This window comes from Cervus canadensis, chromosome 20, assembly GCF_019320065.1.
Source record: "Cervus canadensis isolate Bull #8, Minnesota chromosome 20, ASM1932006v1, whole genome shotgun sequence".
Taxonomy (NCBI): Eukaryota; Metazoa; Chordata; class Mammalia; order Artiodactyla; family Cervidae; genus Cervus; species Cervus canadensis.
The window spans coordinates 35,326,402-35,341,257 of NC_057405.1; positions in this window are offsets into that span (position 1 = coordinate 35,326,402).

Sequence of the window (14,856 nt, forward strand, 5' to 3'; positions counted from 1 at the left end):
ATCAGTCACAGACAATACTTAAATGATGCATGTGGCTGTGTTCCAATAAAACTTTATTTACAAAAACAGGCACTGGATGGACTTAGCCTGCAGTCCAAATTCTTTCAGTCACCAACCCCTGAAAGAATAAAAGCAGGAATAAGACTGGACTAGAAAACATAAGCAGGAGCAGGAAATTCATCATCTGAATGACTCAGGAAACTCATTTTCTAAATGAGTCAGCACTAGTCAGACTATCACTTGATACAACATTTTCCTTGGGCTCCACATTTAAGTGCAGTATCACATATGCATAAAGGTTCTAAACTAGTGATGATTATAGCTTTGGATAACTCTGACCAAGTGAAGAGTTTAAATGAGTTGACTTATTCACCACAGTGGAGAAAAGGTGATAAAAGAGTCTTCATGTATCTGAAGTGTTATTTTTGCTGAGGATGTGTCCAGCTGTTTTCCGGGTTCACTGAGGAGAGAGACATGGAAACAAAGAGACAGGGAAAGTGAGATGTGAGGAGGAAATGGAAGTCGAGGAATAGAATGGCCCGGCGACATAAAAAATTATAAACGTGGTCCCCGCTAGCTCGCCTCCCTGTTTCTGTGGTACCCGTGTCTATTCAGGACTAAGGGAATATTTTCGTCCATGTGTCTTAGGTATACCACTATTTAAAGGGATGCCATCACAGGGAACTATACTCAGTACCTTGTAACAACATAGAAAAGAATCGGAAAGAGATGTATATGCATATGTATAAGTGAATCACTGTGCTGTACGCCTGAAAACTAGCACGACATTGTAAATCAGCTATACTCCAATGAAAAAGGATGCTGTATGTAAACTTGTCAAGTGAACAGTTGGTTCATAACTTATCCTCTTTTAGACACTGCATCTTCCTTTTTCAAAAAGAAGCCTGCACGCGTTGATCCATCATTCTATGCTGGGTGTGTTAAGTACTTTACATGGATTTTCTCATTCACCCCGCATGATGCTTCTATGAATCAACATTATTCCTATCTTCATTTTACTAAAACCTGAGTCCTTGCTATCATTGTCCTCATTTTACAGAAAACCTAGACTTGAAGGTAGTAAATAACTTTCCCAATGCCCAAGAACTAGTAAATGGTAGACCCAAATTGTTTTACTTTTAAAGTGAGGCAGTTTGAGGAATAGCTGTATTTACACTTCTTTTGTAAATAGCACTGAGTGATATAAATCATAAAATTTCCACCTTTTTTTGTTTGAAGCATCAAAGGTTAAGAGAATGTACTTTTGACTAGAGCCAACTTAGCTCACCCACAACTCTGTAAACATTTCCAGAAGATCAATGATTTTTATTTATTGTCTATGTGTATGTATTGTGTGAAAAGGCTCAAATCTTGGAATAGTCTTAAGATGTAGGTTCATTTTTCTAAGCTGTCCTAATATCTTTGGTAGTAATTAGAGTTTTATTTTCTTTAAACAGAAAACAGAATGCTTAGTCATTTCTCTCATACTTCTAATATCTGAAATATTTGTGGGTCTGTTTTTTATTCTGTGGGTTCTTCCTCTTGTGTCTGACTTTATCTGCTTGGATATCTTTTACTCTAAGATGCTCATTTCCTTCAGAAAATTCTCTGTGAGACTTCTTTGAGACCTAGGATGAAGGTGCAGTCCTCTGGAGAGCAATGGAACTGCCTTCTGCCAAGTGGTTGGAAGGACCACCAGTTTTAAGGTCAACATAAACAAAATTCACAGCCTGCATTTTATTAGACTGCAAATCTGGAAGTTTGGGCTGCAAATCTGTGTTCGGATCAATTTATCATTATGTCTTGTGTTTCCCTCTTTCCATCACTGCTTGATGTCAAGATAAATATCCTTGTGTTCACTTGGAGGAGGATATGAATTGAATATTTGTGGTTTACCCTTTCCCTTTGAGGTCCCTGCCTGATGAGTGAAGGGTCTGCTATTATATTTCCCATAGCAGGCTTGGTCTTGTTCCCCACACCTCTTAGGTCAGCTGGATCAGCCCATCAGGACTAGCAATTTTCCTTAAAGCAGGTGTGGCTTCAGGAATTTTTCTGCCTCTCTGCATCCCACCTTCACTTAATTTTGTCCAAATATTTATGTTACCTTGTTAAATCTTTGATGGTCTTAAAAAGAGGGCTCTTATATTTTATAGTATTTTTTCTCTAGTATTTTCCTATAGTTGTATAGCAAAGAATTAATCTTACTGAAAGGAGGGTCTGACCTTTAGTCTTGGCTCCTGGGAGGTAATCTCTAAACTCTTGGAATGTTCTGCCTGATACAAGTGTGTCTTGGTTATCTAAGGGCCTTGGGTCACACCTACAGTCCATGGTGGGGGATGCAAGTCCCTGGGTATCAACCAAAAGACTGTCTGCCATGTTTAAGTGACCAAGCTCTTGTAGAAATTCTGGACACCAAGGCTCGGATGAGCTTCCTTGCTTGGCAACACTCCATGTGCATATTGTTATTCACTGGTCTGGGAGAAGTTAGCCCTACATGTGACTCAACTGGTAGAGCAAGGGAAGCTTCACACGCTTCTACTCAACTGGCAGAGCTTCAAGCTTCGCACAAGCTTCCTCCCTGGACTCTGACCCTGTGTCTCTGCTCATGGTGGATTCTAATCTGAGTATTTTTGCTGTAATAAACCATAACCATAACTATAATAGCTTCCATTGAGTTCTCTGAGTCCTTCTAGCAAATTATCAAACTTGTGCATATCTTGGACGCCCCAGGCATTAGAAGTAAGGGTGGTCTTGGGGAATTCCCTGACTCTACAGTTGTTTTCAGTGGAAAGTTGTTGCTTTCAATAGAAAGGTAGTCATATTACCTAGCCAGCCATATGACTGGAAATGGAAAAGTCTGAAATAATGAGAAATGCATTTACCTGCCTTTAGTCCATATTTTCATATAAAACTGTTGACTTGAGTTAAAGAACATGACTGAATTAACTTTAATCAAAATATTGGAACAGGCTTTTATGAATCAGACAGTCAAATGCTGACTACATGATTTCTGAATGAAAGAAATGTCATTATATGTGAGAATGTATAAATATGAATAAATGTAACATATGTATATATAGCTATATATTTATAAATATACCTGATTATCAAACTAGTACTAGCTTAGGACTCAAGAGATGTGGGTAATACCTGTATAATTGATTTGACTACTTTCTAGAAAGACAACTTTGGTGATTCATTCATTTCCTTGAACCTACTTCCTCACAAATCCAGTGACATAGGTCAGGGGTTCTCATTGGGGGTGATGTTGCCTATGAGAGGCCATTTTGGAAATGGAGCGGGTGACTTTTTGTTGTTATAACTTTTGAGAGTATTGACATTTAGGTAGAGTCTGGGATTTTAAATGTCCCACAAGCCATGGCACAGAACTGCTCGGAGAAGAACTGTTCCATATCCTATATGCAATTTTTGGATGTTTTACCAGACATTCATTTAGGTGAAACACCTGTTTATAATTAACTGAGCCCAGACGCAAACTCTATTTTATACATGAAAACAACATATGTTTTGCACGATATTAATACATGTGGAATTTTCCAGATATACAACTGCTATGTAACTGGGAGAAGACTGTGCAGGTTGTCTTGCCTTGCACTTTCCCAGCAATGCTGCTCATGTGTGTGAGTCCCTGAGACAACCCACCCACCCACCTGCAGAGTCGGAATGCCATGGTGCAAGCCCAGATGGCTTCACCGGGCCCTCAGCATGGTCCTAAACTGAGCGTTTGCTGTTGAAATGGAGGTTATTATTATTATAAACTATTTCTTTCATTTTTTCACTGTATTGAAGTTAGTACATTATGGTTATTTAAAATTATATATATATATATAATATATATATAGGTTATCATATCTACAGATTTCATTTCTGTGTGGTGTCCTGGTCTGCCTGTCAAATATTTCCCAGGCCACTTGTATACACACACACACACACACACAAATGGGCAATGATTGGGATCCCCCTTTTTATGAAAAGATATTCCACATTAAGAATATGCCAAGGTAAACAATTCTCTAAACTCTTCTTCCTTCATTCCACAAATTAGTTGGTTTGGACTCTATGTGATGAAACACTTCAGAAGTGTTTCTATATAGCTTCATAATCACTTGTTCCTTTAAGGCATGGTCTATAGCCAAGGATGATCCTCTGGTTCAGAGAAGAAGAAAGGAACCCATCAAGTCCATTCTCCGAGGTAGCCTCTGCTTAGGACCAAGTGAGCATGTCTATTTCAGCATAATTCACTTCAGTGAGCTTACTTCTAAGCAGTAGGATCACATGGATGAGTGATGATCAGTTGATGAGGGTCCTTCATCAAAGAGGGCTTGTCATCTAAATGGGGAGAGTGTTTTAAACTCAAAAGACTGACATTGTGCGGGGAATGGAAGAATCTGAAGGGTGAGGTATAAGTAAAATGCTGTGGGAGAGCTTCTGTGGGGAGAACTCACTTGACCTGGGAGAAGAAGGAAAGGTTTTGAGAAGTGGGAGAGGGTGTTTCAGGCACTGCATCAACAGGGACAAAGTGGAAGCTAGAAAGTGTAAGGCTGGCCATGGGAAAGTCTGGCCCATGGTCTCAGAAATTTCACATCAGTGAAACTATGGGGACAAAGTGAGGCTGGAAGGGTAGGTTGTACCTGATCGTGGAGGACCTTGAAAGCCAGGCTGAGGAGTCCTGACAGGATTGTGAGGCCATTCTGCAGCAAGTCATGAAGTTTTGTTGTTCAGTCGCCAAGTTGTGTCCAATTCTTTGTGACCCCATGAACTATAGCACACCAGGCTTTCCTGTCCTTCACTATCTCCCAGAGTTTGCTCAAATTCATATGCACTGAGTCAGTAATTTGAGGAGAGTGATACAATCAGAGCCCTGGTTTCTGAAAACATTCTAGCTGACCTCTGCAGGATGCCCAGGTAGAGAGAAAGACACTTCTGCTCGTAGGTGGTTATACCAGCCCAGGTGAGACTTCCAGGTGAGGCACCCAGGTGAGGCTGGGACAGCAGCAGCAGCTGGGCTGGAAGAAGAGGGCAAAGAGAGACAGAGGAGGAGGCTGGTGAGGGAGGGCTCTGCCTGAACGCCTGAGTAAGGTGACAGTGCTGTGGCCTGGATACCAATTGCCAGGGGAGGGTCACCTAGGAAGATGGAAGCAATAATGAGCTTAGTTTTCACACCAATTGGATTTGAAAGACAGGTACTGTATGCACATGGAGATGTCCAGCAAGCAATTAGAAGAAAGGGCTGGAGTGCTCAAAATTTCCAGATTATCTGTCACTTCTCTACTTTTCTCTCCTCCTCCAAGAACCTCTCCTCTGCCATGACTGAAAGGTTACCATGGTTACTGAACGTAGCACCATGAATAAGAACTCATGCTTTGGATGTGACTGAGTTAGAGTCCAATACTAGTTCTGCCACTCTCTGGTTGTATGACATTGGGTGAGTCAGTGGATTTCTCCAAGTCTTAGCTTCCTAATCTACAAAATGGTGCTAAAGTAGCTTCAGATTAATCCTTCGACAAATAAGTGAGTGCCTACCTGGCATATTGTAAATGCCTAAAAATGTTAACTGTTATTGAACCAGATGGCTTGCCATTCCACAAACACACCTCAACTCTCCTACTTCTGGTCATTGGTTCCTGCTCCTGTTCTTTGCTTAGAATGTTCTTCTTCTGCTGCTGCTAAGTCGCTTCAGTCGTGTCCGACTCCGTGAGACCCCATAGACGGCATCCCACCAGGCTCCCCCGTCCCTGGGATTCTCCAGGCAAGAACACTGGAGTGGGTTGCCATTTCCTTCTCCAAGAATGTTCTTCTACCTGACCCTAATCCACCCACCACTCTACCTGTTCACTTTGCTTCCTACTCAAGATCTTGAAATTTTATTTCTCTTTGACTGTAAGAGCTGGGGTTGGAATTGGAATAAACTCGATTGGAAGAGTTTGCATGCTCACTGTGACGATTAAAGAGAGTCTTGGCTGGCTCACAAGAGGCAATACAGACTTTGTTCTCTTACAGAAAATACTCTGACTCTGTGATGCTTTCCTAATATGTGTTACTAGAAGGATTATGAAGCGAGCACCTCACCAAACACAGGCTTTATTGAGCATAAAAAGGACAAAAATGAAATCTTGGGAAGCCCAAACAAGTTGGGTGTTGTCTAACATTTGCTATGCTTTAATCTTTGTGGAGAGTTGAGTGCTTTTTCCTTGGCACTTCTGTTATGGATTTCTCTTTGGCAGCATTTTCCCAGGTAGAAAGTGCTACCAGCCAGTTCTTTCCTGCTACCTTCCGCCCACGCTTTGTTTTGGCAAATATAACTTGCCTGGGAGCTTCAGAAATGCTGCTCTGCACAGCCCTCATGCCAAACTGGAAGAGACACTATTCTCTGTAAAATTAAGATAAGCATTCAGAAGAGCCAATCTGCTTCCAAATATGATTTTAACAAATTTTTTAAGTCAACTGAAACAGTAGCTCAATGTCATTCTTTGGGTTTCTACTTATTACAGTATCTTTCTTTTGTTTTTGAACAGTTCCTGTAGCGATATAATGAAAATAACCTTTATTTTTTTTCCAGCTGCAAAGAGAGAACCATAAATTATTCCTTACCCTAGTTTCCTTTCAGTACACACAAAAGCCAGGGCTTGCTCTGCCCCAATAAATCAAAGCTTCAAAAAGGGCAAGGCAGCTAATCAGAGAACGCAGCTTCCACTAACTAGACAATGAAATCCTATGTCTGTCATCTTTGGAATTAGTAAGAGATAAAGTGCCACTTTACACAAAGTTTCCAAACCAGGTCAGGAAAGAGTCAGGATTTGCAAACCTGGTCATTATAGTCATCTAAGAGCATATAATTCAGCTAAGATTGGATTTTCATTTGCATTTCACAGCCATGGGTTAATGTCTTCAAATGCATTTCTAATAGAACCAAAGATTTAATCATTGTACTTCTGAAAAATATATTTTCAAAAGAGAAATATTTTTGAGCTGGTAAGGAAAATGTTTCTAAGAGAAAGTGATATTGAAAATAGCCCTGAAAGATGTAGGAGCTTTCAACAGAGATGCGCATTTGGTAAAAATGGATTGACTCAAATTACAGGATTGTGCCCAATTGATTCAGCTTTTCTAGCTTTCCATATTAATGTCCTCAAGAGCGTAATTAATGATGACAACATTAATAAATGCCTTCTCTGTACAAGATACCATGCTGAGCACAGGGTTAGGGAGATGAGTGAAACACCCAGCCTGCCCTCAAGGGACTTGTAGCCTTCAAAAGGTTTGAACTCCAGTTTAAGTCTATTACACAAAATAAAACAGAAAAATCATTATAAATCGATTTTGACATTCGGTTGGAAGCCCTACATGAAATTTTTGCTTCACAGCAATTTTCTCTGAAAATAAAATCAAATGACCTAAGATACAAAGAAGATGGCTCTTCTTTTTAAATTGTCATACTCTTTTAATTAAAAAAGTATATGAATAAATCTGTGTAACATTATATATGATGAAGATGTGCAATGTGTTACTTTGATACATTTATATCTAATATTGCCAATGAAGTAATATCACCTTACACAATTAGTACAATATTATCATCTATATTCATTATACTGTGCATTAGATCTCTATGACTTATTTACTACTTGTTTATAAGTTTGCACCCTTAAACAACAACAATCCTATTACCCCAGTACCCAGTCCCTAGTGACCACCATTTAACTCTCTATGTTTTACAGGTTTGACATTTTTACATTTCACATATAAGTGATATCATACAGTACTTGTCTTTCTTGAAGACAGCTTTTCTAGGATAGAATATAATTGCAAAAATCAGCTGAATTCAATAAATTTTCACCATAACCATAGCCACAAATTTAGTAATTCTATATAACTGCTTGAAACATAAACTAGAAAGAAAAAAATGGTTAATGCCTATGATATAACACTTCAGTAAGGGTAGAATACTCAAAAATATGTAACTGTATTGGAGTCCCAGCTTCAAACAGTGCCATCATGTGGGACCAAGAAACTTCCTGGAAGAAATTCATTTCAAAAACAAAATTCTGCACATGGGCTTGGATCAAAAGTGGCCTTTTAGTGTGTGCTTCTTAAAATTTGTTTTAAGTCTAGCCATGGCATGGGGACTTTAAATGTTTAAAACTATAGACACTGGGGTGCACAGAAACACTGCTTTGGGATTTATGTCACAAACTGTAACACAAAATAGAGAGATTCAACTTTTTCCTCTTTCTGCAGGAGAATGGCTTATCCAAGTTTCCAAGACAACTGCACCCTTTTGTTGCAATGGGGGGCATCCAGGAGGAAGAGACACTATGCCCCCACACAAGAGCCCCACCATGGACACCTTGGCAATGGAGAGTATCCAAATGATGCTGGATCAAACACAATGAAAATGCAGATGCCACAGGGAAGGTGACAGACAGTAGGTGATACATATGAACACCCCCTAGATAGAATTCTGCAGGGAGCTGCAGAATTTTCAGTAGCAGGTGAGGATAAGAACCAGAGAATTATGGTTTATTCCTGCTCATCTGACCCCATTTGTCTACTTCCTGATGCTGAAGTTGACTACAGTAGACGATACAAATATGAAAGTGTGTGTGTTAGTTACTCAGTCAGGTCCAGCTCTTTGCAACCCCATGGACTGTAGCCCGCCGGGCTCCTCCATCCATGGAACTCTCCAGGCAAGAAACCTGGAGTGGATAGCCATTCCCTTCTCCAGAGGATCTTCCAGACCCAGGAACTAAACCCAGGTCTCCTGCATTGCAGGCAGATTCCTTATCATCTGAGCCACCAGGGTTACATTACTCAAATATTAGGTCTTACTTCATTTCAAGAATACGTTGAATTATTTTCTAAGAAGAAAAGGGTCACTTATCTGAAATTTAGTAACATATTCAACAACTTCTTTCCCATCTTAACTTTTGGTTAAATATTTTCACTGCTGGAGCCTTACAGCTTGATGCTGAACATAAGGGAGGGAGAAAAATACCCAAGAGAATTAAGAATATAACGGAATGACTTGCTCACCATGAAGACTTCACCTTGTTCTCCTGAGAACCAGTGACATTGAGCAGCAAAAAAGAACTCCTGGTACTTCTGGAAATTATATAAAAGGTACATTGAACTGGTTAGAAACTTCTGGGTTGGCTTCCTTTCCTCTCAAAGATTACTGCAAAAGTTTTTCTGCTCACAAGATACTGAAAAAGAACTCATTGTAACAGGTCTATGTGAAAGTGCTGAGAATAGGTTATCCTGCACGATGGTAGATCAGACCTGACTGCACATGGAAAAGTATGTATCCTACTGTAATTTTAATGGCCTTCAAAAATAATTAACAGTAGGAGAGGAAAAGGCACTGACAAAATTCTTATGGTCAAGATGTCCTTTGACAGGTTTTTGGGAATTGGAAAGCCACTTCTTGTTTTGTAACAATAGATCATCCTTTTCTTCTCAATCTACTCGGTCTGCTACCAGATTAATTTTCCTAATGTATCACTTTCATCAAATCGTTCTCCTGTTTAAAATTTCAGAAAATAAATTTCATAGGCAATGGGAAGGAGGAGTAGCAAAGAATAGCTAACTCATGGAATAATAATTATAACTGAGATGTATGGTTCACAGTGTGCAAGGCAATATTCTAAACACCATGAGTGTGTTAACCCATGTAATACTCAAAAATTCCTGACATAGATACTAATTTTTGTACCTCATTTTAAAGATGAGGTTACAGAGACTTCCCTGGCAGTCCAGTGGTTAAGACTGCAAGCTCCCAATGCAGGAGGCATGGGTGTGATCTCTGGTAAGGGATATAAGATTTCCCATGCCATGTGGCATGGTAAAAAAAAAAAAGAATATGAGGCTAAAGATGGCCAAAAAGTCACATGAAAAGATGTTCGACATCTTATTTTTAGAGGAGTGCAAATTAAAACTACAATATCACCTCATACCAGTCAGAATGGCCATCATCAAAAAGTCTACAAACAATAAACACTGGAGAGGATGTGGAGAAATGGGAACCTTCTTACACTTTTGGTGGGAATATAAATTGGTGCAGCCACTATGGAAAACAGTGTGGAGGTTCCTTAAAAAAAACAAAAATAAAACTACTAAATGATCCAACAATCCCATTCCTGGGCATATATTTGGAGAAAACCAAAATTCAAAAAGAAATACACACACCAATGTTCACTGCAGCACTATTTGCAATAGCCAGGACATGGAAGCAACCTGAATGTCCATCAACAGAGGGATGGATAAAGAGGATGTGATACGTATATAAAACGGAAGAGTACTCAGCCATAAAAAGAACACAATAATGTCATCTGCAGCAACATGGATGTACCTAGAGAGTGTCATGCTGAGAAGAAAGTCAGACAGAGAAAGAAAAATATCATATGATATTGGTTATATGCTGAATCTTAAAAGGCTACAAATGAACTTAACCTACAAAACAGAAATAGAGTTACAGATGTAGAAAACAAAGTATGGTTACTGAGCGGAACAAGGGGAGGGATAAACTGGAATTAGGGTTGACGCATACACACTACTATATATAAAATAGATAATCGAGGACTGACCGTATAGTATAAGTAACTCTACTCAACACTCCATAATGGCTTACATGGGGGAGGAATCTAAAAACGAGTGGATATATGTATATGTATAACTGATTCACTTGCTTGTACATCTGAGACTAACACAACGTTGTAAATCAACCATACTCCAATAAAAATTTGAAACAAAACAAATAAAAAATAACGATGTAGTAACTTGCTCATGATTGCACAGGGGAGTTTCAACCAGGCAGTCAGACTCTAGTGCCCTTCCACTCTTAAACACCACCGCTGAGCCCCAGGGCTCAAAAGGCCTTCAGAGGCACAAAAGAAAAATGTGTCTCTTAATCATGCAGTGCTCAGTCCTGAAAAGTCAGAGGGAAGATTCTCTGGTTTCATGATGGCATTCAGTGCCTTCTACTAATACAAACAAACAAGAGCTCTTTTTCTGTCTTATCATTCACTCCCCCATCTCAATTCCTCCAGTCTAGCCAAATGCTCTTACCACCCTGAAATGCTCTTCTTCTTGAGCGTCTTCATCTTCCTGTCTTTACAACTTTTAACATCACTGAAGCCCCCATCAAAGTCTGCCTCATCCAACAAGCACATCTCCTTTAGCCATGTGCATTGGGAGGGGCCTCTCTGGACTAGTACAGCCACTGTGGTCTATACCAGTGGTTTGGTATCATCACTTACCAGTTTGTGGGGCTCTCTTCTCACGTGCTCTTTCTCACCTCCCATTCTAAATGTTAATCCTTTCAAAATAAGGTCTCAGGACAGTATGTACTCAAAGAGACTGTGTTGATTGTGAAATAAATACAAACATCAAATGTGCCCCAGGCAGCAGCCTTTATGGTGCAGAAATCCTTGGTTTAACAGAACAAAGCAAAGGAACACATAAATACAAGTGTTTTCTAAAATTGCCTTGAACAATTATCACAGGGTTGAAAAGATACATAGGGAATGTGTTTTATTGATTAAGTCTCTTTTTTTTCCTCTAGTGATTTCCAACACATATATCTTCAATTTGCTTGTGATTTCTTTACAAAAATTTAGAAATATATTTCAACTTATTTTTGTTAAAATAAAACAGCATATCCTGCTATGCTAGATGAGAAAGAAACTTGGTCAGTTTTTCTTTTTTCTTGACATTGCTTCTCAGATTTAATTGAATTAAAATGTGGAAATTTATTTCAATCCCTTTGTTACTTTAGGTACATTATTTCAAGAAATCTTAACATTTGCACTAAACTTTGTGATCATATGAGCAAGTGAGAGGATTTAGAGTGCCCTTTGCCAAGTTAATTATTCAGAATATTTGTAGGGGTTGGGGAGGAGCTGCCAATGAGTAACTTTTTTCCGAAAGCTGAAGTGGATGGTATACTTTCTGAGCCCAATATGTACTACTGTGTATGTGTGCATGCTAAGTCGCTTCAGTCCTGTCTGACTCTTTGCAACCCTATGGACTGGAGCCTACCAAGCTCCTCTGTCTGTGGGATTTTCTAGGCAAGAATCCTGGAGCAGGTTGCCATGCCCTCCTCCAGGAGATCTTCCCAACCCAGGGATCGACCCTGCATCTCCTGTGGCTCTTGTATTGTAGGCGAGTCTTTACTGCTGAGCCACCAGGGAAGCCTAATATGGGCTTTATGGAAATCTTTACCTCTGAACCACTGGGGAAGCCCAATATGGGCTTTATTATGGAACATAAAACTAATGATGACTGATTTTGTACTGTCACCATCCTATGAAGAGAAAGCTTCATGTGAAGAGGCCACGCCAGTTTCCAACCCTTAGTCTTGATTCTGGAAGGGAGTGTAAGAGTAACCAAGGCGGGTGCTTCTGGCTCATTTTCCTGGAAATGGTACTCCTTAGGGAGAAATGAGCAAAGGCAATGGCACCCCACTCTAGTACTCTTGCCTGAAAAATCCCATGGACAGAGGAGCCTGGTAGGCTGCAGTCCATGGGGTCGCGAAGAGTTGGACACAACTGAGCGACTTCACTTTCACTTTTTACTTTTATGCATTGGAGAAGGAAATGGTAGCCCACTCCAGTGTTCTTGCCTGGAGAATCCCAGGGATGGGGTCACACAGAGTCGGACACGACTGAAGTGACTTAGCAGCAGGGAGAAATGAGAGGGTGGTGGTGGGAGGAAGTTTAAATGGAAATACAGGTCAGAGATCTGTGTCCTGTTTCCCAACACTGGTTTCCTAAGACTCAATGGAGAAGTAGAGATTCCATTACTATATCAGCACTTACAGAATGCTTTGTTTTATAATTCCTTTCCCAGCATAAGTCTGCAGAAAGCCTGCCATGGCCTCCTGAAGTCTGGGAGGGTCCTGGGCAAACGGTGACAAGTCATGCTCTTCTTGAAAAACCTTTAGAAAAGGTTCAGCCAGAAACTGCAACAGGTAGTTAACTGCTGCAATGGTTTTCAGTTAGGTTACTCATTTATGGTATTCCCGATTTGGGGCTTTTTAGTAGATGTATTAAAATCTGCATCCAATATACTGATGTATATAAACAAATTTTGGCCATAAAGATTCTTCTCATCTTTTTTTTTACTTCCAAAAACAAGTAATAAAATAGCAGGAAAAAGTTTTAATCTATGAAATGTTAAGAGATCAAATAAAAATATTAAAGAAAGGCTGTGGAAGTTCACAGATAAGTGACCTTACCTCACAAGGCAGAAAGGGAACACAAATCCTGCACTCTAATTGTACCTTGTAGTCCAAGGACCCTAGAATAAATGTGAAGCCTTGAAAATGGGTTTCTTAATTTATCTATAACAGGATTGAGAACAAGTTCATTTATCTATTTCTCAATAAAAATGGACTCTTTTTTTTAAATGAAGAAAATAGTAGTATAGTTTGCTTTTAAACATGTTTTGATCAAGTGTTTCTCTTGTCATTCTTCTTAAAACTAGAGAAATTATCTCTTAAAATAACTTATTACTTTCTAAGTCCCTGCAACTTTTTCTCCCAGATTAAGGAATGGTGAGCTCCAGTCAACAGATAAAAGTTTGAAGTATCTCAAGAGGCAAACAAAGAGAAATTTTTATATTAAGTCATACTGAATGTTGTTGAGTATTAAGATTATATTTAAGAATGTGTATAATGAACTATGGATGGAGGTTCGTAACATTGTACAGGAGACAGGGATCAAGACCATCCCCATGGAAAAGAAATGCAAAAAGGCCAAATGGTTGTCTGAGGAGACCTTACAAATAGCTGTGATACGAAGAGAAGCAAAAAGCAAAGGAAAAAAGGAAAGATATTCCCATTTGAATGCAGAGTTCCAAAGAGTAGCAAGGAGAGATAAGAAAGCCTTCCTTAGCGATCAATGCAAAGAAATAAAGGAAAACAACAGACTGGGAAAGACTAGAGATCTCTTCAAGAAAATTAGAGATACCAAGGGAACATTTCATGCAAAAACGGGCTCAATAAAGGACAGAAATGGTAGGGACCTAACAGAAGCAGAATATATTAAGAAGAGGTGGCAAGAATACACAGAAGAACTGTCCAAAAAAGATCTTCATGACCCAGATAATTACAATGGGGTGATCACTCACCTAGAGCCAGACATCCTGGAATGTGAAGTCAAATGGGCCTTAGAAAGCATCACTACGAACAAAGCTAGTGGATGTGATGGAATTCCAGTTGAGCTATTTCAAATCCTGAAAGATGATGCTGTGAAGGTGCTGCACTCAATATGCCAGCAAATTTGGAAAACTCAGCAGTGGCCACAGGACTGGAAAAGGTCTGTTTTCATTCCAATTCCAAAGAAAGGCAATGCCAAAGAATGCTCAAACTACCACACAATTGCACTCATCTCACACGCTAGTAAGATAATGCTCAAAATTCTCCAAGCCAGGCTTCAGCAATATGTGAATTGTGAACTTCCAGACGTTCAAGCTGGATTTAGAAAAGGCAGAGGAACAAGAGATCAAATTGCCAACATCTGCTGGATCATCAAAAAAGCAAGAGAGTTCCAGAAAAACATCTATTTCTGCTTTATTGACTATGCCAAAGCCTTCGACTGTGTGGATCACAATAAACTGTAGAAAATTCTGAAAGAGATGGGAATACCAGACCACCTGACCTGCCTCTTGAGAAACCTGTATGCAGGTCAGGAAGCAACAGTTAGAACTGGACATGGAACAACAGACTGGTTCCAAATAGGAAAAGGAGTACGTCAAGGCTGTCTATTGTCACCCTGCTTATTTAACTTATATGCAGAGTACATCATGAGAAACGCTGGGCTGGAAGAAGCACAAGCT